At 43.8% G+C, this 25,912-nt stretch overlaps 1 long non-coding RNA gene across 1 annotated transcript; it reads left to right on the forward strand.

The window, feature by feature from the left end:
* Nucleotides 1-10,620: 10,620 nt before the first annotated feature.
* On the forward strand, nucleotides 10,621-14,073 carry LOC135533552 (uncharacterized). The gene is made up of 2 exons (XR_010454549.1): nucleotides 10,621-11,349; nucleotides 13,680-14,073. It is a non-coding gene; the product is annotated as an uncharacterized LOC135533552 (long non-coding RNA).
* Nucleotides 14,074-25,912: the final 11,839 nt, after the last annotated feature.

Raw genomic sequence — 25,912 nt, forward strand, 5'->3', positions numbered from 1 at the left:
TGTTTATTCATATAGTTGATGATATTGTTGTGTGTATTAATATAGTTGATGATATTGTTGTGTGTATTCATATAGTTGATGATATTGTTATGTGTATTCATATAGTTGATGATATTGTTATGTGTGTTCATATAGTTGATGATATTGTTATGTGTATTCATATAGTTGATAATATTGTTAAATGTATTTATATAGTTGATGATATTGTTGTGTATTCATATAGTTGATGATATTGTCATGTGTATTCATATAGTTGATGATATTGTTATGTGTGTTCATATAGTTGATGATATTGTTATGTGTATTCATATAGTTGATAATATTGTTAAATGTATTTATATAGTTGATGATATTGTTGTGTATTAATGTAGTTGATGATATTGTCATGTGTATTCATATAGTTGATGATATTGTTATGTGTGTTCATATAGTTGATAATATTGTTAAATGTATTTATATAGTTGATGATATTGTTGTGTATTAATGTAGTTGATGATATTGTCATGTGTATTAATGTAGTTGATGATATTGTTATGTGTGTTCATATAGTTGATGATATTGTTATGTGTATTCATATAGTTGATGATATTGTTATGTGTATTCATATAGTTGATGATATTGTTAAATGTATTTATATAGTTGATGATATTGTTATGTGTATTCATATAGTTGATGATATTGTTGGTGGACAGTGTTATAATAGTCCTACTCTCCTAAAAATGTTTTTGACATTAATTAGATGCGTGGGGTGAATTTGTTCTGTGCCCATCTGTGTGCCCCAGGGTGATCACTCCTACACGATCGAGAATCTAAAAGGGTTCTTTGGCTGTCCCCATAGGATAACCCTTTGTAGAACCCTTGTTGGTACTAGGTAGAACCCTTTTGGGTTCCATGAAGAACCCTTTCCACAGAGGGTTCTACCTGGAATGCAAAATAATATTTGTTTGGAACCCTTTATTCTAAGAGTGTACTGTATCATTGGTCTATAGACTTGTCTTCTCAAAACAGACTTAAAACACAACAATCAACAAACAAACATTTTATATTTCTAATCGACTGTTAACGCTTTTCACTCAGGAAGGTATGTTGTGTGAAAGAGATATTGTGGAGAGACTAACAATACCTTACACTTCCTGAAAACAGGTTGTGTGTATTCATTAGTGCCCACCGTAGCAAAACATTTGGCAACAGAAACTGTTTAGGTCACATTGTACAGCGTTTAGAGTAAACTGTTTATGCAACATTTTAAAACTATTGGCTGTGGAGTCATGCCTTGATCTTCAACACCATAGAGAACCAAGGGCTCTCTGTGGTCAGGGCTTGACAGCAACATTTTAAAACTGTTGGCTGTGGAGTAAACTAATGAATACAACCCAGGTTGTAGCCTACGACTCGGCATGTTGATACCTGCCTGATGCTGAAACCTGATTGTAGCCTGAGGGGTAAACTATGATACTAGCCAGATATACTGGTTTTCTAAAGTTAGCCAGATTCAGTTAGCTTCACATTCCAGCTCAGACCTCACCCATCAGAATATACAGAACAGAACAGAAAATATCTCAATGACTTGACATGTTCTGGTTGTGAATTCAGGCTACAAGGTGAAAATCTTCCCAGGGATTATTGTAAAGTGTGTAGAGACATTAAATGTATGGTGTTATTTTTGTATAGTGAATGGAAGTAAAACACTCCTAACAGTAGATAAATTAAATGTCTGGTGTAATGTTAGTATAGTGAAGTATAACACTCCTAACAGTAGATAAATTAAATGTATGGTGTAATGTTAGTATAGTGAATGACAGTAAAACACTCCTAACAGTAGATAAATTAAATGTCTGGTGTAATGTTAGTATAGTGAAGTAAAACACTCCTAACAGTAGAGAAATTAAATGTATGGTGTAATGTTAGTATAGTGAAGTAAAACACTCCTAACAGTAGATAAATTAAATGTCTGGTGTAATGTTAGTATAGTGAATGGAAGTAAAACACTCCTAACAGTCTACTTCTACTGAGACAGGTTGGTGTCAGTTTAATCACACAACACGGAGCTGACTGGACGTGGTCAAGTCAAATTCAATATATCAACATTCATATATTATAGTACATCCTTTTTACTACATTTAACATTTCATGTGATAATGTAATTGTATCATAGTTCCTCTATAGTGTAGAGATCCTATACATTTCAAATGATAATGTAATTGTATCATAGTTCCTCTATAGTGTAGTGATCCTCTACATTTCATATGATAATGTAATTGTATCATAGTTCCTCTATAGTGTAGTGATCCTCACTATATGAGCCACGTCACAATTCCAACCAAGTTACCCAATTGATGCCAATGGCGCGATGCGTAGGTTGTTCACCTTTAACACATGCAACCTGGGTTTGCTCCCTGCCCCTGCCCCGCTGTTTGCTACATTGGTGTCTGAGACATGCTTTTGTGTGAGCCAGGTAACAATTCCCACCACGTGGGTTAACCCTATTGGTGCAATACGTAGGGTGTTGACCTCCCTGCCCGCTGTTTTCAACTATATTAACAGCACAGGCTGCCTGTAGGGTGTTGATCTCCCTGTCTGCTGTCTTCAACTATATTAACAGCACAGGCTGCCTGTAGGGTGTTGATCTCCCTGTCTGCTGTCTTCAACTATATTAACAGCACAGGCTGCCTGTAGGGTGTTGACCTCCCTGTCTGCTGTCTTCAACTATATTAACAGCACAGGCTGCCTGTAGGGTGTTGACCTCCCTGTCTGCTGTCTTCAACTATATTAACAGCACAGGCTGCCTGTAGGGTGTTGACCTCCCTGTCTGCTGTCTTCAACTATATTAACAGCACAGGCTGCCTGTAGGGTGTTGACCTCCCTGTCTGCTGTCTTCAACTATATTAACAGCACAGGCTGCCTGTTGGGTGTTGACCTCCCTGCCCGTAGTCTTCAACTATATTAACAGCACAGGCTGCCTGTAGGGTGTTGACCTCCCTGTCTGCTGTTTTCAACTATATTAACAGCACAGGCTGCCTGTAGGGTGTTGACCTCCCTGCCTGCTGTCTTCAACTATATTAACAGCACAGGCTGCCTGTAGGGTGTTGACCTCCCTGCCTGCTGTCTTCAACTATATTAACAGCACAGGCTGCCTGTAGGGTGTTGACCTCCCTGTCTGCTGTCTTCAACTATATTAACAGCACAGGCTGCCTGTTGGGTGTTGACCTCCCTGCCCGCTGTCTTCAACTATATTAACAGCACAGGCTGCCTGTAGGGTGTTGACCTCCCTGCCCGCTGTTTTCAACTATATTAACAGCACAGGCTGCCTGTAGGGTGTTGACCTCCCTGTCTGCTGTCTTCAACTATATTAACAGCACAGGCTGCCTGTAGGGTGTTGACCTCCCTGTCTGCTGTTTTCAACTATATTAACAGCACAGGCTGCCTGTAGGGTGTTGACCTCCCTGCCCGCTGTTTTCAACTATATTAACAGCACAGGCTGCCTGTAGGGTGTTGACCTCCCTGCCTGCTGTCTTCAACTATATTAACAGCACAGGCTGCCTGTAGGGTGTTGACCTCCCTGTCTGCTGTCTTCAACTATATTAACAGCACAGGCTGCCTGTAGGGTGTTGACCTCCCTGTCTGCTGTTTTCAACTATATTAACAGCACAGGCTGCCTGTAGGGTGTTGACCTCCCTGCCCGCTGTCTTCAACTATATTAACAGCACAGGCTGCCTGTAGGGTGTTGACCTCCCTGCCTGCTGTCTTCAACTATATTAACAGCACAGGCTGCCTGTAGGGTGTTGACCTCCCTGCCTGCTGTCTTCAACTATATTAACAGCACAGGCTGCCTGTAGGGTGTTGACCTCCCTGTCTGCTGTCTTCAACTTATTAACAGCACAGGCTGCCTGTAGGGTGTTGACCTCCCTGCCTGCTGTCTTCAACTATATTAACAGCACAGGCTGCCTGTAGGGTGTTGACCTCCCTGCCTGCTGTCTTCAACTATATTAACAGCACAGGCTGCCTGTAGGGTGTTGACCTCCCTGTCTGCTGTCTTCAACTATATTAACAGCACAGGCTGCCTGTAGGGTGTTGACCTCCCTGCCTGCTGTCTTCAACTATATTAACAGCACAGGCTGCCTGTAGGGTGTTGACCTCCCTGTCTGCTGTCTTCAACTATATTAACAGCACAGGCTGCCTGTAGGGTGTTGACCTCCCTGCCTGCTGTTTTCAACTATATTAACAGCACAGGCTGCCTGTAGGGTGTTGACCTCCCTGCCTGCTGTCTTCAACTATATTAACAGCACAGGCTGCCTGTAGGGTGTTGACCTCCCTGCCAGCTGTCTTCAACTATATTAACAGCACAGGCTGCCTGTAGGGTGTTGACCTCCCTGCCTGCTGTCTTCAACTATATTAACAGCACAGGCTGCCTGTAGGGTGTTGACCTCCCTGTCCGCTGTCTTCAACTATATTAACAGCACAGGCTGCCTGTAGGGTGTTGACCTCCCTGCCCGCTGTTTTCAACTATATTAACAGCACAGGCTGCCTGTAGGGTGTTGACCTCCCTGCCCGCTGTTTTCAACTATATTAACAGCACAGGCTGCCTGTAGGGTGTTGACCTCCCTGCCTGCTGTCTTCAACTATATTAACAGCACAGGCTGCCTGTAGGGTTTTGACCTCCCTGCCCGCTGTTTTCAACTATATTAACAGCACAGGCTGCCTGTAGGGTGTTGACCTCCCTGCCTGCTGTCTTCAACTATATTAACAGCACAGGCTGCCTGTAGGGTGTTGATCTCCCTGCCTGCTGTCTTCAACTATATTAACAGCACAGGCTGCCTGTAGGGTGTTGACCTCCCTGTCTGCTGTCTTCAACTATATTAACAGCACAGGCTGCCTGTAGGGTGTTGACCTCCCTGTCTGCTGTCTTCAACTATATTAACAGCACAGGCTGCCTGTAGGGTGTTGACCTCCCTGTCTGCTGTCTTCAACTATATTAACAGCACAGGCTGCCTGTAGGGTGTTGACCTCCCTGCCCGCTGTCTTCAACTATATTAACAGCACAGGCTGCCTGTAGGGTGTTGACCTCCCTGTCTGCTGTTTTCAACTATATTAACAGCACAGGCTGCCTGTAGGGTGTTGACCTCCCTGTCTGCTGTTTTCAACTATATTAACAGCACAGGCTGCCTGTAGGGTGTTGACCTCCCTGCCTGCTGTCTTCAACTATATTAACAGCACAGGCTGCCTGTAGGGTGTTGACCTCCCTGTCTGCTGTCTTCAACTATATTAACAGCACAGGCTGCCTGTAGGGTGTTGACCTCCCTGTCTGCTGTTTTCAACTATATTAACAGCACAGGCTGCCTGTAGGGTGTTGACCTCCCTGCCTGCTGTCTTCAACTATATTAACAGCACAGGCTGCCTGTAGGGTGTTGATCTCCCTGCCCGCTGTCTTCAACTATATTAACAGCACAGGCTGCCTGTAGGGTGTTGACCTCCCTGCCTGCTGTTTTCAACTATATTAACAGCACAGGCTGCCTGTAGGGTGTTGACCTCCCTGTCTGCTGTCTTCAACTATATTAACAGCACAGGCTGCCTGTAGGGTGTTGATCTCCTGCCTGCTGTCTTCAACTATATTAACAGCACAGGCTGCCTGTAGGGTGTTGACCTCCCTGTCTGCTGTTTTCAACTATATTAACAGCACAGGCTGCCTGTAGGGTGTTGATCTCCCCTGCCCGCTGTCTTCAACTATATTAACAGCACAGGCTGCCTGTAGGGTGTTGACCTCCCTGTCTGCTGTTTTCAACTATATTAACAGCACAGGCTGCCTGTAGGGTGTTGATCTCCCTGCCCGCTGTCTTCAACTATATTAACAGCACAGGCTGCCTGTAGGGTGTTGACCTCCCTGTCTGCTGTCTTCAACTATATTAACAGCACAGGCTGCCTGTAGGGTGTTGATCTCCCTGCCTGCTGTTTTCAACTATATTAACAGCACAGGCTGCCTGTAGGGTGTTGACCTCCCTGTCTGCTGTCTTCAACTATATTAACAGCACAGGCTGCCTGTAGTGTGTTGACCTCCCTGTCTGCTGTCTTCAACTATATTAACAGCACAGGCTGCCTGTAGGGTGTTGATCTCCCTGCCTGCTGTTTTCAACTATATTAACAGCACAGGCTGCCTGTAGGGTGTTGACCTCCCTGTCTGCTGTCTTCAACTATATTAACAGCACAGGCTGCCTGTAGTGTGTTGACCTCCCTGTCTGCTGTCTTCAACTATATTAACAGCACAGGCTGCCTGTAGGGTGTTGATCTCCCTGCCTGCTGTCTTCAACTATATTAACAGCACAGGCTGCCTGTAGGGTGTTGACCTCCCTGTCTGCTGTCTTCAACTATATTAACAGCACAGGCTGCCCCACATTCGTTGAACAAAGAGACACAATAATATGAGTGAAAGGATTTTAGGATAATATCAGTAAGTGTTGATTTAGAGTTGTCTTCTGGGTTCAGCCTTCTAGTTGCCTTCATCAACAGGTTGAAATGTAACTAATGACATCACAATGACATGTCCTCAGAGTTGGAAAGATCCTACATCTGAACACATTATTTAACATGGTGACATGGTGCTGCTAGTGAAAGAAAACATTAAGAGACAGAATACAGGCGGTGGAGTTTGCACAAAGTTTACGTACAACAATATATTGAACTAGGTAGACTGAGCATAGAGCTAAAGGCTATAACCACGGGAAGAAACTGTTCAGATTGGGGTCTATAACATCCAATCACAGAGGTTTACAGCAGCTGACAGTTGCAACTTCATTGCTAATAACTCAAACTTCCTTTTTCAGATAAAGACCTCATCTCTGTACAGATGTAGGATCTGACTTTGATCACCCTGTTGCAGGAAAACTAAAACTTGCAGTGTATTTGATGTTTTAAAAGGCTTCTGAAGTTTGTCATTTCCACTTTCTACTTTAAAATGTTCATTATAATCCACATCATTTTTCTGCTTCAGTAAACTGTCTCAAATTAAGATCCTACATCTGTAGCAAAATACCTGTCTTTCATGTGTATGACTCTATCAGGATATATATTCCTCTTTCATGTATTCTCCTTTGACCATTTGACATCTTTTATTTACTGTTGTTTAGGCTGGTTGAATGAGTTGTCTATGAAGGCTGCCTGTAGCTACTTCATCTGTAAGAAAATACAATTACTGTCTTCAAAAAAAAAAAAAATACAAAATAAAATTATGTGAACTGATCTGAACAGGTTTAGACTGGTCATCTATGATATGTAGGTTATATACACTACATTCTCTGTCCTGCTACTGGTAGGACTATAACATTATGTGAACTAACCTGTCTTCAACTATATTAAACAGGTTTAGGCTGGTCATCTATGATAGCACAGGCTATAGCTGAGGTATAGACCTCGATCTGCATATCACTATACCAACCCACTACTATACATTATAACCTAGCCTACTTTACATAATATAACATCTACATATCACTAACAACCCACTACTATACATTATAACCTAGTCTACTTTACATAATATAACATCTACATATCACTAACAACCCACTACTATACATTATAACCTAGTCTACTTTACATAATATAACATCTACATATCACTAACAACCCACTACTATACATTATAACCTAGTCTACTTTACATAATATAACATATCACTAACAACCCACTATTATACATTATAACCTAGTCTACAACTATTTACATAGTATAACATCTCTTACTTGTTGCAAATAAACTTTCTGAATGGATCAATGATTTCCCCCTCAGATCAATCATGTCCATTTTAGCCCTTTGTCTACATTCTCAGATATGTTCAGAAAATAACAGATTTAAAGACAATAAATAGCCCACCTTTAAATAATAAAATAAGAATTTGTTCTAGGTAAATACAAATACGAACAATTGACATTCAAGATTAAATGTCACAACTACATGTTAATGTAAAAATCACCTGGCTGTTTAGATATGTCTGTTAGTAAATGTTTTATAAGAGATAATTAATAAATGATAACATTTGACATTCAAAAATTACTGTGTTTACCACAACCAACATGTTGTTTCTCTGTTTCAACTATATTAACAGGGTCAGTTCTCTAAAATGATTCTCTTTGGGGAGAGAGAGGAGGGGGCCCTGCCTCTAAAATGAGACTCTCTGGGAGAGAGTGGAGGCAGGACCTGACACCAAAGCTAAGATGGTGAGTTGACAGTTGTGTTTAGGAATTATTTAGAGCTTCTTTCAAAAATGCTATTTCCAAAAATTTGCACATTAGTTTTTTTAATCAGAAACGACAGTTATCTTCACTGCTCTCAGATTTTTAATTCATCGTCATTTCCACTTTTTTTTTGTATCATTTTTATTTTTTATTGCATTTCCTTAAAATGCTATATATCTATTGTTTAGCTGGAATGAAATGTTTGTACTCTGTATATTTGACTATATTATGTGATTGTCTCAGCTTACTATCTTAAGATGAATGCTATCTGTAAATCGCTCTGGATAAGAGCATCTGCTAAATCAGGGGTTCTCAATCCGGGGTCTGTGGAGGTACTGCAGGGGTTCTCAATCCGGGGTCTGTGGAGGTACTGCAGGGGTTCTCAACCGGGGTCTGTGGATGTACTGCAGGGGTTCCACGGCACCCTGACTGTAACTGTTCCAATGTTAGACATTTGATAGAATTTTCACATGACACGGCCACTTTGCCTACTCTTAATCATTGCCTAATATAATGGTATGCATATTTTTTAACCAATTCTGATTGTTGTTACACGCAGAATTTTAACAATATTACCTTTATATCAACACACTCTTCACACCGGTTTAACAACTCTAAATATCTTTGGCATAGTAGGCATCAAGTCCCAATAATGTTGCCTACATTACGTTGCAATATAATGTTTCAATAATGTTGCCTACAACGTTGCATGCTATGTTCATATTCATTGAACACATATTGCGCCCTGATGCCTTCAAATGCCCAGTTTATAGCCACGCACAATTTAGACAATTATTATTTAACAACATGATGTTGTGCTCCAAAGGGAGAACTTGAAATAACATGATGTAGATAATTAAATAACAACATAATGTTGTGCTCCAAAGGGAGAACTTGAAATAACATGATGTAGATAATTAAATAACAACATGATGTTGTGCTCCAAAGGGAGAACTTGAAATAACATGATGGAGATAATTAAATAATCAGAAGAAAAACGTATTTTATTATTATACACTCTTAGAACAGAAGGTTCCTTCTAGAACCAAAAAGGCTTCTATCACTTCCTTAATATATGGAACCACTAAAAGTTATATTTTTTGGGTTCAGCGAAGAAGAACCTGACTAGAGTTCTGATCAACGAACGGTTAATGTTTTGAGGTTTTGAGGTGGTGAACCCAGCAGCAGTTTTTTTCCAGCTCACGGGATTCAAACCAGCCACCTTTCGGTCACAGCTCCAACTCCAACCTGAGTTAATCTTCAGAAATAAGCCTGAGTTAATATACCAAACACAGTTTAGCTTGTAATTAATCCACCTGGTGTATCAGATTTCAAAAAAGTTTTACAGCTTTACACTTGTAATTTCATGAACATGAAATATTTTTAGTAGTAATTTGAACCGGTCTGGAATTCAGCGGATGTGTCACGTTCTGACCTTAGTTTCTTTTTTTATCTGTTTTATTATGGTCAGGGTGTGAGTTGGGGTGGGCAGTCTGTGTTTGTTTTTCTAAATGTTGGTTTTTGAGTTTGGCCTGGTATGGTTCTCAATCAGAGGCAGGTGTCTTTAGGTGTCTTATGCTGCCATCTATTGGAATTATGCAGCAACTGCAGGAGTACTGAATAATGTGCAATTCCTTACTAAAATAGTAATTACTCAGAAATGCAAAATATATCATTTTCTAGTTCATTTTACCACATACAATCATAAAATAACCATTTATAGCATAAGAAACAATGAAACTGACTTCAACCAAAAACATCATACATTTAGTTAATTATATATCAAAATATATTAAGATAGGTTACATTATCTGCCTAACTAACAGCCATGTAGACAAAGAACAGGCTATTTTCTCAAGGATTACTGTAACGGCATTCAAGAGAAGAAGGTGAGGACCAAGGTTCCACGTGTTCATAATTAATTTATTAGCAACTGAACACTAAATACGAAAATGACAAAAAGAATAATAATTAAACCACACCCGGCCAAACACAGAAATCCCAAATATAGAAAATTAACATAGAATGCCCACCCTAGTCACACCCTGGCCTAACAAAAGTAGAGTATAAAAACCTCTATGGTGTGACAATGACGTTACAAGTTTATCATCTTTCAAAGCAGAATTACTTTCCCATTGTTCTCAATGTGTCACACTCTGGCCATAGAGAGGGTTTTATTCTCTATTTTGGGTATGCCAGGGTGTGACTAGGGTGGGTATTGTAGTTTCTTTATTTCTATGTTTTCTGTTTCTATGTTTTGGCCGGGTATGGTTCTCAATCAGGGACAATTGTTTGGGAAATCATACTTAGGCTTTTTTCCCACCTGATTTTTGTGGATAGTTGTTTTCTGTCTAGTTTATGCACCTTGCAGAACTGTTTCAGGTTTTCCTCTTGTTTATTTTGTTAGAGTGTTTTTGAGTGTTTTTTGATCTAATAAAGACATGAACACTTACCACGCTGTGCTTTGGTCTGATCCTCATTGCGATGAGAGCCCTTACACAACTGTCGTGTATGATATACCATTTTCTAGGTCTGAGTCTGTAGTTCTGTCAATGTAAAAAAAATATTTCAAATTTTGCTACATCAGGTCGGAATCGAGCCGGTCGGTCACATTTGCCTTTATAAAACCTAGCAGTACTACTGATTTCTCTGAGAGTGAGACAGATATATATTATTACTGTGTAAGACGTAGCAGTACTACTTATTTCTATGAGTGAGGCAGATATATAGCGATTAGGAAAGAAACATATTTGTCACTCTGAAATGAAATAATCAAGTGAAACATTTTAAGCAAATACATGTCTGTTTTTGAACAATCACATTCCATGATTAGCTTGTGAAAAAACACACCAATCTCTGTCATAATTTCTTGAAACAATAAAAGCAGATTTTACAAACATTTCTGAAAATAGATATATAGCATTTTGGAGTTAAACTCTTCTTATATTTCCTCATCTGAGCTCAGAGTAGATGAGAGATGTAATGTTTGTCTCTGTTGTGTTGAAGTCCAATCCAGCAGGAGAGACCAGCCTCCCCTGTTCCCAGCTGTGTGTCCATGAAGCGTAACCGGTCTATTCGTCTACCTATACTGTTTAGAGAGGGAGACTTTTCTACTGAATAAAGGTAAGAAGAACTCATGGGTCCTGGTCAGTGAGTTAAACAACACTGTCTCTAGTCATTTCTCCTCTCCCATTTTCCCATTTATTTTTGTTGTTTTCATAATCCATAGGCTAATCCTTTTTTTACAATTTCATAGTCCTAAAACAATATTAAACAAACACAACATTCCTTCTGTGTTGAGACACTGAAGTTTATGGTTCAATTTGCTTTTTTCTTAATGGTCAGGGACAGAGTGAGTGTAGCCAGATCCTTTTCAGTCTCTATCCTTGTTTCATTTTGTGTTTCACCGGATTCGTCATCATCTTCGAGACGAGGGACAGACGAACGACCTGCTAACTAACCAAGCTAGTCGGTACAGCTCGGTAAGCTAGCTAGCTACTCTACCAGCAGCATCCTAGTTATCCTAGCTAGTCGGTACAGCTCGGTAAGCTAGCCAGCTACTCTACCAACAGCATCCTAGTTATCCTAGCTAGTCGGTACAGCTCGGTAAGCTAGCCAGCTACTCTACCAGCAGCATCCTAGTTATCCTAGCTAGTCGGTACAGCTCAGCAGGTATCCTAGCTAGTCTACAGCTAGCTAGCTAGCTACTCTACCAGCAGCATCCTAGTTATCCTAGCTAGTCGGTACAGCCCGGTAAGCTAGCTAGCTACTCTACCAACAGCATCCTAGTTATCCTACAGCCCAGTCTAGCTACTCTACCAAGCCCGGTAAGCTAGCTAGCTACTCTACCAGCAGCATCCTAGTAATCCTGGCTATCACTACATTATCACCGAATTTCTTGTGTACTGATAGAGTTCCCTAGTTGTTTCTTCAACTTGTTCAATTGGTGGAGGGCTTCTCCCTCATTGACAAATGCTGGCTACCTCTGTCCCATTATCCTCTGATGGACGGTACCTTTAGTGTGATTTCACACCTTCACCTGATTTATCCCACAGCATTAATTAATAAGATGGGTAGAAAATGAATCTGTTTAAGTCATAAGTAAAGGCCTTTCATAAAGAGGCTGTCATGATTGACTGTGACACATATGTAACACGTATGGCTTGTTACAGAAGACTACTGTTGTACATTGAATATCCATTCATCCCTGTTACACCTTTATGCTCTCTATGTACATCATGTGAAATGTGGTTTCCCTAAAAAGTTATTACACCCTAAACCTGAATCTGAAATGACCTTTATTTAGATTCTGATCTTGAAATGGACACAATGCCAAGGGTGTACATGCACCTGAAACATCCATAGGCTGGAGCCATCTGGAAGCTCTGTCCCTGTACATATAAAGAGAACTAAATAGGAAACTAGGCTGAGAAACATTATTTAGATGGCTGTTTTATTGTTGTTGAAAGCTCAAAATGTACACAATGAGAAGGGACCTTGTTTCTAACACCCCATGCAGAGACACTCACACACACACACCACACACACACACACACACACACACACACAACACAATCCCCCTCCCAGACATTCCTGCTTCATAGACAACAACCCTAAGGGCAATAAAATAGGGGTGTGGGGCCATTCTCTTTCAAATGTTCAAACACAGACCCCCCCAGTTCAACCAGGTCCCTACACATTAATCATCATGACAACTTGTTAGAGGAAATTATAGTTGAAATGATTAATTATGTATACATTATTTATTAGAACCATTTATTCTAATACTATTATGTTATGATATGAAAAGTATGAGTTTTTGGTTAAGCTGTTACTGAAAATGTAAGCAGAACGAATTAATTGTCTGTGCCTCTTGGGAAGTTTAAGGGAGAGATGATATAGCTTTTCAGACAAGATAAGAATGTTTGGGTTATGTTCCATTAGGGAGAAAAAGTATATCTTTTAGACAGATTGGAATGTCTGTTTTATGAGGGGAGTAGAAGATCTCCAGGTCTGAGTATACTATGCTATTGTAAGGATGGGAGAGAGTGTGAAACTGATGACGTCATTTTATGTTCTCTCTTTAAAATGTAATGTTCTTTGTATTTTGGGTCAGTACTCATCAAGAATAAATGCTGAACTTGTTTTTAAGACTGGTCTCTTGCTAATTCATGCAAAATGATAAACTTACAACTTATCATGAAATAGATAAGAGTGTGAATTTGGTTTTGGCTACAAAACATATAGGAATTTAGAATTCCTCTATCACAACTTCAAAGGAATATACATAATTTCACACACCGTCTAAGGCGTGACAACAAGAACAGGATGTCCTGACCGGATGCCCAAATATGGGCATGCACACATCATCCCGGCATAGGGTCATAAATCATACGTTTGACGTGTGCCATCTACTTTATTCTCTCTCATGGTTTTATCTAACTCTACTACAGGTTCACAGCCAGACAACCATCAGGGTACGGCAGCCATGGAAAACTCAAAGGACACTGGATCTGGGAAAGAACCAATATCTGAATCCATAAAAAGGGGAAAACTGACACACACACAGGACTTTTGCTTTAGCTCCCACCTCTACTTCACTGTGTTATAATGGACCTTATGCTTGTTATGTCACCTCTGTAACCAGGTATCAAACATACTGACCTTTCTGACCCTGTCCCATGGCCCTACTTTCTAGAACTGAACATTTAAATTCCTCTGAGCTTTGCTTACTGTCCATTTACTCATTTATTGATTTATTTGTTGTATATTGGGGTTGTGCCGCAGAGCATCATGGGGGTTTGTATGTGTTGAGATGATCCCGTTCCAGATAAATGGTTTAACTGATTCCTGTCTCCCGTCTCATCATTATTAAATTGTTATACAGACGAGGTAATGAAACCCACAAAACATAACAAAAGATTGGTGATGAGTCTGAATCTACAGGAACTAGACGGTTTTTAAAATTGTTTAAAACGGTTATTTTCTGTGGTTCAGTCTAGTCTAATGTTAACATAGTGTATTACTAGCAGAGACAAGCGCATAGTGGAGCTAACAGAGAGAGTTAGCATCATCATGGAGGGAAGTGGAGCTAACAGAGAGAGTTAACATCATCATGGAGGGAAGTGGAGCTAACAGAGAGAGTTAACATCATCATGGAGGGAAGTGGAGCTAACAGAGAGAGTTAACATCATCATGGAGGGAAGTGGAGCTAAGAGAGAGAGTTAACATCATCATGGAGGCAGAAAAGGATTCGAGACGTCGGAGCGGGAAAACAACGTGATTAAAGGGAGGAATATACAGTGATTAAAAGAAAGGACATTTATTCAACTGTGAAGACGAATGTCACGCTCTGACCTTAGATATCTCTGTTTTCTTTATATTTTGGTTAGGTCAGGGTGTGACGAGGGTGGGTATGTTAGTTTTTGTATTGTCTAGGGTTTTTTGTATGTCTAGTGGTATTGTAAGTCTAGGTATATGTACGTCTATGGTGGCCTGAATTGGTTCCCAATCAGAGGCAGCTGTTTATCGTTGTCTCTGATTGGGGACCATATTTAGTGGCCATTTTGCCTTTTTGTATTTGTGGGTTCTTGTTCTATGTTTAGTTACCTGTCTGCATTTCTCATATTAGCGTCATGGTTCGTTTTGTTGTTTTGATATAGTTTGTTCGTTAAGTTGTTCTTTCTTTAATTAAAGAAGAAAGTACGCTTACAACGCTGCACCTTGTTCTCCTCCTTACGACGACCGTGACAACGAACTTTAGAATGAACTTCTAAATGAGCAAACTTGAGGAGGAAACGTCACTTAGCGAAGTTAACTTGAAGAACACGTGACTGAGGAACATATTGCTGTGGTTGAGGACAATACTGAAGTGAATGAAGATCACGTGACTGAGGAACATATTGATGTGGTTGAGGACAATACTGAAGTGAATGAAGATCACGTGACTGAGGAACATATTGATGTGGTTGAGGACAATACTGAAGTGAATGAAGATCACGTGACTGAGGAACATATTGCTGTGGTTGAGGACAATCCCCACTGCAAGTGAATGTAGATCACGTGACATGGAGGAACATATTGCTGTGGTTGAGGACAATACTGGAGTGAATTTAGATTTCTTGACTGTAGTTATATTGCTGTGGTTGAGGACAATACTGAAGTGAATGAAGATCACCTTGAGGGAACATATTGATGTGGTTGAGGACAATCCCCAAAGCAACTAAATACAAGATCAAACGTGCCATCATTACATTTTTAGCATGTATTTTTTTGTTTTAATTATTCATTTATTGACTTTAGTTTCTTAATTCTGTAGTTATCTTGCTTGTTGTTTACCTGTTGGTATATCAGTTGACCAGAACCTTGATAATAATCACCATAGTTACTTCACCAGCACTAATTATACTGTCCTTTACTGCACATAGCACGGACACAGTAGGCAACTGACACACTCCACAGTGGTCAGGAATGGACACAGTAGGTATCCTGTATAACTACCAGGTCCATAGGGAATGGGTATGGAGAACAGACACACATTGACCCAGACCCTTCTGGTGTCCTGTATAACTACCAGGTCCATAGGGAATGGGTATGGAGAACAGACACACATTGACCCAGACCCTTCTGGTGTCCTGTATAACTACCAGGTCCATAGGGAATGGGTATGGAGAACAGACACACATTGACCCTTCTGGTGTCCTGTATAACTACCAGGTCCATAGGGAATGGGTAGGGGGAACAGACACACATTGACCCTTCTGGTGTCCTGTATAACTACCAGGTCCATAGGGAATGGGTATGGAGAACAGACACACATTGACCCTTCTGGTGTCCTGTATAACTACCAGGTCCATAGGGAATGGGTATGGAGAACAGACACACATTGACCCTTCTGGTGTCCTGTATAACTACCAGGTCCATAGGGAATGGGTATGGAGAACAGACACACATTGACCCAGACCCTTCTGGTGTCCTGTATCACTACCAGGTCCATAGGGAATGGGTATGGAGAACAGACACACATTGACCCTTCTGGTGTCCTGTATAACTACCAGGTCCATAGGGAATGGGTATGGAGAACAGACACACATTGACCCAGACCCTTCTGGTGTCCTGTATAACTACCAGGTCCATAGGGAATGGGTATGGGGAACAGACACATTGACCCAGACCCTTCTGGTGTCCTGTATAACTACCAGGTCCATAGGGAATGGGTATGGAGAACAGACACACATTGACCCTTCTGGTGTCCTGTATAACTACCAGGTCCATAGGGAATGGGTATGGGAACAGACACACATTGGCCCAGACCCTTCTGGTGTCCTGTATAACTACCAGGTCCATAGGGAATGGGTATGGAGAACAGACACACATTGACCCAGACCCTTCTGGTGTCCTGTATAACTACTAGGTCCATAGGGAATGGGTATGGGGAACAGGCACACATTGGCCCAGACCCTTCTGGTGTCCTGTATAACTACCAGGTCCATAGGGAATGGGTATGGAGAACAGACACACATTGGACCCTTCTGATGTCCTGTATAACTCTCCAGGTCCATAGGGAATGGGTATGGAGAACAGACACATTGACCCAGACCCTTCTGGTGTCCTGTATAACTACCAGGTCCATAGGGAATGGGTATGGAGAACAGACACATTGACCCTTCTGGTGTCCTGTATAACTACCAGGTCCATAGGGAATGGGTATGGAGAACAGACACACATTGACCCAACCCTTCTGGTGTCCTGTATAACTACCAGGTCCATAGGGAATGGGTATGGGGAACAGACACACATTGACCCAGACCCTTCTGGTGTCCTGTATAACTACCAGGTCCATAGGGAATGGGTATGGAGAACAGGCACACATTGACCCAGACCCTTCTGGTGTCCTGTATAACTACCAGGTCCATAGGGAATGGGTATGGAGAACAGACACACATTGACCCAGACCCTTCTGGTGTCCTGTATAACTACCAGGTCCATAGGGAATGGGTATGGAGAACAGACACACATTGACCCTTCTGGTGTCCTGTATAACTACCAGGTCCATAGGGAATGGGTATGGAGAACAGACACACATTGACCCTTCTGGTGTCCTGTATAACTACCAGGTCCATAGGGAATGGGTATGGAGAACAGACACACATTGACCCTTCTGGTGTCCTGTATAACTACCAGGTCCATAGGGAATGGGTATGGAGAACAGACACACATTGACCCAGACCCTTCTGGTGTCCTGTATAACTACCAGGTCCATAGGGAATGGGTATGGAGAACAGACACACATTGACCCAGACCCTTCTGGTGTCCTGTATAACTACCAGGTCCATAGGGAATGGGTATGGAGAACAGACACACATTGACCCAGACCCTTCTGGTGTCCTGTATAACTACCAGGTCCATAGGGAATGGGTATGGAGAACAGACACACATTGACCCAGACCCTTCTGGTGTCCTGTATAACTACCAGGTCCATAGGGAATGGGTATGGAGAACAGACACACATTGACCCTTCTGGTGTCCTGTATAACTACCAGGTCCATAGGGAATGGGTATGGAGAACAGACACACATTGACCCTTCTGGTGTCCTGTATAACTACCAGGTCCATAGGGAATGGGTATGGAGAACAGACACACATTGACCCAGACCCTTCTGGTGTCCTGTATAACTACCAGGTCCATAGGGAATGGGTATGGAGAACAGACACATTGACCCCTTCTGGTGTCCTATATAACTACCAGGTCCATAGGGAATGGGTATGGGTAACAGACACACATTGACCCAGACCCTTCTGGTGTCCTGTATAACTACCAGGTCCATAGGGAATGGGTATGGGTAACAGACACACATTGACCCAGACCTTCTGGTGTCCTGTATAACTACCAGGTCCATAGGGAATGGGTATGGAGAACAGACACACATTGACCCAGACCCTTCTGGTGTCCTGTATAACTACCAGGTCCATAGGGAATGGGTATGGGTAACAGACACACATTGACCCTTCTGGTGTCCTGTATAACTACCAGGTCCATAGGGAATGGGTATGGGGAACAGACACACATTGACCCTTCTGGGGTCCTGTATAACTACCAGGTCCATAGGGAATGGGTAGGGGAACAGACACACATTGACCCTTCTGGTGTCCTGTATAACTACCAGGTCCATAGGGAATGGGTATGGAGAACAGACACACATTGACCCAGACCCTTCTGGTGTCCTGTATCACTACCAGGTCCATAGGGAATGGGTATGGAGAACAGACACACATTGACCCTTCTGGTGTCCTGTATAACTACCAGGTCCATAGGGAATGGGTATGGGTAACATCACCCTAGCAAGTGTTTAGTGTCTTACTCTATCCCCATCCCAACACCCTAGCAAGTGTTTAGGGCCTTACTCTATCCCCAACATCCTAGCAAGGGTTTAGGGTCTTACTCGATCCCCATCACCCTATCAAGGGTTTATGGTCTTACTATATCCTCATCACCCTAGCAAGGGTTTAGTGTCTTACTCTATCCCCATCCCCATCACCCTAGCAAGGGTTTAGGGTCTTACTCTATCCCCATCCCCATCACCCTGGCAAGGGTTTAGGGTCTTACTCTATCCCCATCCCCATCACACTAGCAAGGGTTTAGGTTCTTACTCTATCCCCATCCCCATCACACTAGCAAAGGTTTAAGGTCTTACTCTATCCCCATCACCCTAGCAAGGGTTTAGGGTCTTACTCTATCCCCATCACCCTAGCAAGGGTTTAGGGTCTTACTCTATCCCCATCCCCATCACCTTAGCAAGGGTATAGGGTCTTACTCGATCCCCATCACCCTAGCAAGGGTTTATGGTCTTACTATATCCTCATCACCCTAGCAAAGGTTTAGGGTCTTACTCTATCCCCATCACCCTAGCAAGGGTTTAGGGTCTTACTCTATCCCCATCCCCATCACCCTAGCAAGGGTTTAGGGTCTTACTCTATCCCCATCCCCATCACCCTGGCAAGGGTTTAGGGTCTTACTCTATCCCCATCCCCATCACACTAGCAAGGGTTTAGGTTCTTATCCCCATCCCCATCATCCCCATCCCCATCACACTAGCAAAGGTTTAAGGTCTTACTCTATCCCCATCACCCTAGCAAGGGTTTAGGGTCTTACTCTATCCCCATCACCCTAGCAAGGGTTTAGGGTCTTACTCTATCACCCCCATCACCCAAGCAAGGGTTTAGGGTCTGATTCTATCCCCATCACCCTAGCAAGGGTTTAGGGGGGCTTACTCTATCCCCATCCCCAACACCCTAGCAAGGGTTTAGGGCCTTACTCTATCCCCATCACCCAAGCAAGTGTTTAGGGTCTTACTCTATCCCCATCCCCATCAACCTAGCAAGGGTTTAGGGCCTTACTCTATCCCCATCACCCTAGCAAGGGTTACGGGTCTTACTCTATCCCCATCACCTAGCAAGGGTTTAGGGTCTTACTCTATCCCCATCACCAAAGCAAGGGTTTAGGGTCTTACTCTATCCCCATCCCCAACAACCTAGCAAGGGTTTAGGGCCTTACTCTATCCCCAACATCCTAGCAAGGGTTTAGGGTCTTACTCTATCCCCATCACCCAAGCAATGGTTTAGGGGTGATTCTATCCCCATCACCCTAGCAAGGGTTTAGGGTCTTACTCTATCCCCATCCACAACACCCTAGCAAGGGTTTAGGGTCTTACTCTATCCCCATCCCAACACCCAAGCAAGTGTTTAGGGCCTTACTCTATCCCCAACATCCTAGCAAGGGTTTAGGGTCTTACTCGATCCCCATCACCCTAGCAAGGGTTTAGAGTCTTACTCGATCCCCATCACCCTAGCAAGGGTTTAAGGTCTTACTCTATCCCCATTCCCATCACCCTAACAAGGGTTTAGGGCCTTCTTCTATCCCCATCCCCCATCACCCTAACAAGGGTTTATGGCCTTCTTCTATCCCCATCCACAACACCCTAGCAAGTGTTTAGGCCCTTAATCTATTCCCAACGCCCAAGCAAGGGTTTAGGCCCTTCTTCTATCCCCATTCACAACACCCTAGCCAGGGTTCAGGCCCTTCTTCTATCCCCATCCACAACACCCAAGCCAGGGTTTAGGTCTTACTCTATCCCAATCCCAATCCCCATCACCCTAGCAAGGGTTTAGGGTCTTACTCTATCCCCATCCACATCACCCTAGCAAGGGTTTAGGGTTTTACTCTATCCCCATCACCTTAGCAATGGTATAGGGGCTTACTCTATCCCCATCCCCATCACCCTAGCAAGGGTTTAGGGTCTTACTGTATCCCCATCACCCTAGCAAGGGTTTAGGGTCTTACTCTATCCCCATCACCCAAGCAAGGGTTTAGGGTCTTACTCTATCCCCATCACCCTAGCAAGGGTTTAGGGTCTTACTCGATCCCCATCACCCTAGCAAGGGTTTAGGGTCTTACTCGATCCCCATCACCCTAGCAAGGGTTTAGGGTCTTACTCTATCCCCATCCACATCACCCTAACAAGGGTTTAGGGCCTTCTTCTTTCCCCATCCACAACACCCTAGCAAGTGTTTAGGCCCTTCCTTTATTCCCAATGCCCTAGCAAGGGTTTATGGCCTTCCTCTATCCCCATCAACAAAACACTAGCAAGGGTTTATGGCCTTCTTCTATCCCCATTCACAACACCCTAGCCAGGGTTTAGGCCCTTCTTCTATCCCCATCCACAACACCCTAGCCAGGGTTTAGGGTCTTACTCTATCCCCATCACCCTAGCAAGGGTTTAGGGTCTTACTCTATCCCCATCCCCATCCCCATCACCCTAGCAAGGGTTTAGGGTCTTACTCTATCCCCATCACCCAAGCAAGGGTATAGGGTCTTACTCTATCCCCATCCCCAACACCCTAGCAAGGGTTTAGGGCCTTACTCTATCCCCATCATCCAAAGAAGGGTTTAGGGTCTTACTCTATCCCCATCACCCTAGCAAGGGTTTAGGGGTCTTACTCTATCCCCATCCCCATCACCCTAGCAAGGGTTTAGGGTCTTACTCTATCCCCATCACCCTAGCAAGGGTTTAGGGTCTTACTCTATCCCCATCACCCTAGCAAGGGTTTAGGGTCTTACTCTATCCCCAACACCCTAGCAATGGTTTGGGGACTTACTCTATCCCCATCACCCTAGCAAGGGTTTAGGGTCTTACTCTATCCCCATCACCCTAGCAAGGGTTTAGGGTCTTACTCTATCCCCATCACCCTAGCAAGGGTTTAGGGTCTTACTCTATCCCCAACACCCTAGCAATGGTTTGGGGACTTACTCTATCCCCATCACCCTAGCAAGGGTTTAGGGTCTTACTCTATCCCCATCACCCTAGCAAGGGTTTAGGGTCTTACTCTATCCCCAACACCCTAGCAAGGGTTTAGGGCCTTACTCTATACCCATCACCCAAGGAAGGGTTTAGGGTCTTACTCTATCCCCATCACCAAAGCAAGAGTTTGGTGGTCTTACTCTATGCCCGTCACCCTAACAAGTGTTTAGGGTCTTACTCTATCCCCATCACCCTAGCAAGGGTTTAGGGTCTTACTCTATCCCCATCACCCTAGCAAGGGTTTAGGGGTCTTACTCTGTCCCCATCACCCTAACAAGTGTTTAGGATCTTACTCTATCCCCATTCCCATCACCCTAGCAAAGGTTTAGGGTCTTACTCTATCGCATCTCTCCCTAGCAAGGGTTTCGGGTCTTACTCTATCCCCAACACCCTAGCAATGGTTTAGTGACTTACTCTATCCCCATCCCCAACACCCTAGCAAGGGTTTAGGGTCTTACTCTATCCCCATCACCCTAGCAAGGGTTTAGGTCTTACTCTATCCCCATCACTCTAGCAAGGGTTTAGGGTCTTACTCTATCCCCATCACCATAGCAAGGGTTTAGGGTCTTACTCTATCCCCATCCCCATCACCCTAGCAATGGTTTAGGGTCTTACTCTATCCCCATCCCAACACCATAGCAAGGGTTTAGGGTCTTACTCTATCCCCATCCCCATCACCCTAGCAAGGGTTTGGGTCTTACTCTGTCCCCATTCCAACACCCTAGCAAGGGTTTAGGGCCTTACTCTATCCCCATCCCCATCACCCTAGCAATGGTTTAGGGCCTTCTTCTATCCCCATCCACAACACCCTAGCAAGGGTTTAGGGTCTTACTCTATCCCCATCCCAACACCCTAGCAAGTGTTAAGGGCCTTACTCTATCCCCAACATCCTAGCAAGGGTTTAGGGTCTTACTCGATCCCCATCACCCTAGCAAGGGTTTAGGTCTTATCGATCCCCATCACCCTAGCAAGGGTTTAAGGTCTTACTCTCTATCACCATCCCCATCACCCTAACAAGGGTTTAGGGCCTTCTTCTATCCCCATCCACAACACCCTAGCAAGTGTTTAGGCCAATCCTTTATTCCCAATGCCCTAGCAAGGGTTTATGGCCTTCTTCTATCCCCATCCACAACACCCTAGCAAGTGTTTAGGCCCTTACTCTATTCCCAACGCCCTAGCAAGGGTTTATGGCCTTCTTCTATCCCCATTCACAACACACTAGCCAGTGTTTAGGCCCTTCTTCTATCCCCATCCACAACACCCTAGCAAGGGTTTAGGGCCTTACTCTATCCCCATCCACAACACCCTAGCAAGGGTTTAGGGCCTTACTCTATCCCCATCCCAACACCCTAGCAAGGGTTTAGGTCTTACTCTATCCCCGGGTCGTAATCTATCCCCATCACCCTAACAAGGGTTTAGGGCCTTCTTCTATCCCCATTCACAACATCCTAACAAGGGTTTAGGGCCTCTTCTATCCCCATCCACAACACCCTAGCAAGGGTTTAGGGCCTTACTCTATCCCCATCCCAACACCCTAGCAAGGGTTTAGGTCTTACTCTATCCCCGGGTCGTAATCTATCCCCATCACCCTAACAAGGGTTTAGGGTCTTACTCTATCCCCATCACCCTAGCAAGGGTTTAGGGTCTTAATCTATCCCCATCACCCTAGCAAGGGTTTGGGTCTTACTCTATCCCCATCACTATAGCAAGGGTTTAGGGTCTTACTCTATCCCCATCCCCATCACCCTAGCAAGGGTTTGGGTCTTACTCTGTCCCCATTCCAACACCCTAGGAAGGGTTTAGGGCCTTACTCTATCCCCAACATCCTAGCAAGGTTTAGGGTTTTACTCATCCCCATCCCCATCACCCTAGCAAGGGTTTAGGGTCTTACTTATCCCCATCACCATAGCAAGGGTTTAGGGTCTTACTCTATCCCCCATCACCCTAGCAAGGGTTTAGGGTCTTACTCTATCCCCATCACCCTAGCAAGGGTTTAGGGTCTTACTCTATCCCCATCCCCATCACCCTAGCAATGGTTTAGGCCCTTCTTCTTATCCCCATGCACAACACCCTAGCAAGTGTTTAGGGTCTTACTCTATCCCCATCCACAACACCCTAGCAAGGGCTTAGGGTCTTACTCTATCCCCATCCCAACACCCTAGCAAGGGTTTAAGGTCTTACTCTATCCCCATCACCCTAGCAAGGGTATAGGGTCTTACTCTATCCCCATTCCCATCACCCTAACAAGGGTTTAGGGCCTTCTTCTATCCCCATCCACAACACCCTAGCAAGTGTTTAGGCCAATCCATTATTCTTAATGCCCCAGCAAGGGTTTATGGCCTCTTCTATCCCCATCCACAACACCCTAGCAAGTGTTTAGGCCCTTACTCTATCCCCATCCACAACACCCAAGCAAGGGTTTAGGCCCTTCTTCTATCCCCATCCACAACACCCAAGCCAGGGTTTAGGGTCTTACTCTATCCCCATCACCCTAGCAAGGGTTTAGGGGTCTTACTCTATCCCCATCACCCAAACAAGGGTATAGGGTCTTACTTCATATCCCCATCCACATCACCCTAAAGCAAGGGTTTAGGGTTTACTCTTATCCCCATCACCTTAGCAATGGCATAGGGGCTTACTCTATCCCCATCCCCTATCACCCTAGCAAGGTTTAGGGTCTTACTCTATCCCCATCACCTTAGCAAGGGTTTAGGGTCTTACTCTATCCCCATCACCCAAGCAAGGGTTTAGGGTCTTACTTATGCCCATCCCCATCACCCTAGCAAGGGTTTAGGGTCTTACTCATATCCCCATCACCCTAGCAAGAGTTTAGGTTCACTTCATCCCCATCACCTAAGCAAGGGTTTAGGGTCTTACTCAATCCCCATCCCCATCACCCTAGCAAGGGTTTAGGTCTTACTCTATCCCTCATCACACTAGCAATGGTTTAGGGACTTACTATCCCCATCCCCATCACCCTAGCAAGGGTTTAGGGTCTTACTCTGTCCCCAACACCCTAGCAAGGGTTTAGGGCCTTACTCTATCCCCATCACCCAAGCAAGGGTTTAGGGTCTTTACTTCATCCCCATCACTCCTAGCAAGGGTTTAGGGGTTTTACTCTATCCCCATCCCCATCACCCTAACAAGTGTTTAGGGTCTTACTCTTATCCCCATCCCCATCAACCTAGCAAGGGTATAGGGTCTTACTCTATCCACATCATCCTAGCAAGGGTTTAGGGTCTTACTTATCCCCATCACCCTAGCAAGGGTTTAGGGTCTTACTTATCACCCTAGCCATCATCCCCACTAGCAAGGGTTTAGGTCTTACTCTATCCCCATCACCTTAGCAAGGGTTTAGGGTCTTACTTCTATCCCCATCACCCTAGCAAGGGTTTAGGGTCTTACTTCTATCCCCATCACCCTAGCAAGGGTTTAGGGTCTACTCTTATCCCCATCACCCTAGCAAGTGTTTAGGGTCTTACTCTATCCCAAACACCCTAGCAATGGTTTAGCGCCCTTTACTCTATCCCCATCACCTAAGCAAAGGTTTAGGGTCTTACTCTATCCCCATCACCCTAGCAAGGGGTGTAGGGGTCTTACTCTCTATCCCCATCACTCCTAACAAGTGTTTAGGGTCTTACTCTATCCCTTATCACCATCACCCTAACAAGTGTTTAGGGTCTTACTCTATCCTCATCCCCATCACCCTAGCAAGGGTTTAGAGTCTTACTCTATCCCCATCACCATAGCAAGGGTTTAGGGTCTTACTCTATCCCCATCCCCATCACCCTAGCAAGGGTTTAGGGTCTTACTCTATCCCCATCCCCATCACCCTAGCAAGGGTTTAGGGTCTTACTCTATCCCCATCACCCTAGCAAGGGTTTAGGGACTTCATCTATCCCCATCACCCTAGCAAGGGTTTATGGCCTTCTTCTATCCCCATCCACAACACCCTAGCAAGGGTTTATGGCCTTCTTCTATCCCCATCCACAACACCCTAGCAAGGGTTTAGGCCCTTCTTCTATCCCCATCCACAACACCCTAGCAAGGGTTTAGGCCCTTCTTCTATCCCCATCCCCAACACCCTAGCAAGGGTTTAGGGTCTTCCTTTATTCCCAATGCCCTAGCAAGGGTTTATTGCGTTCTTCTTTCCCCATCCACAACACCCTAGCAAGGGTTTAGGGTCTTTCTTTATTCCCAATGCCCTAGCAAGGGTTTATTGCCTTCTTCTATCCCCATCCACAACACCCTAGCAAGGGTTTAGGGCCTTACTCTATCCCCAACATCCTAGCAAGGGTTTAGGGGTTTACTCTATCCCCATCCCCATC

Source organism: Oncorhynchus masou, unplaced genomic scaffold (genome assembly GCF_036934945.1).
Source record: "Oncorhynchus masou masou isolate Uvic2021 unplaced genomic scaffold, UVic_Omas_1.1 unplaced_scaffold_2443, whole genome shotgun sequence".
NCBI lineage: Eukaryota > Metazoa > Chordata > Actinopteri > Salmoniformes > Salmonidae > Oncorhynchus > Oncorhynchus masou.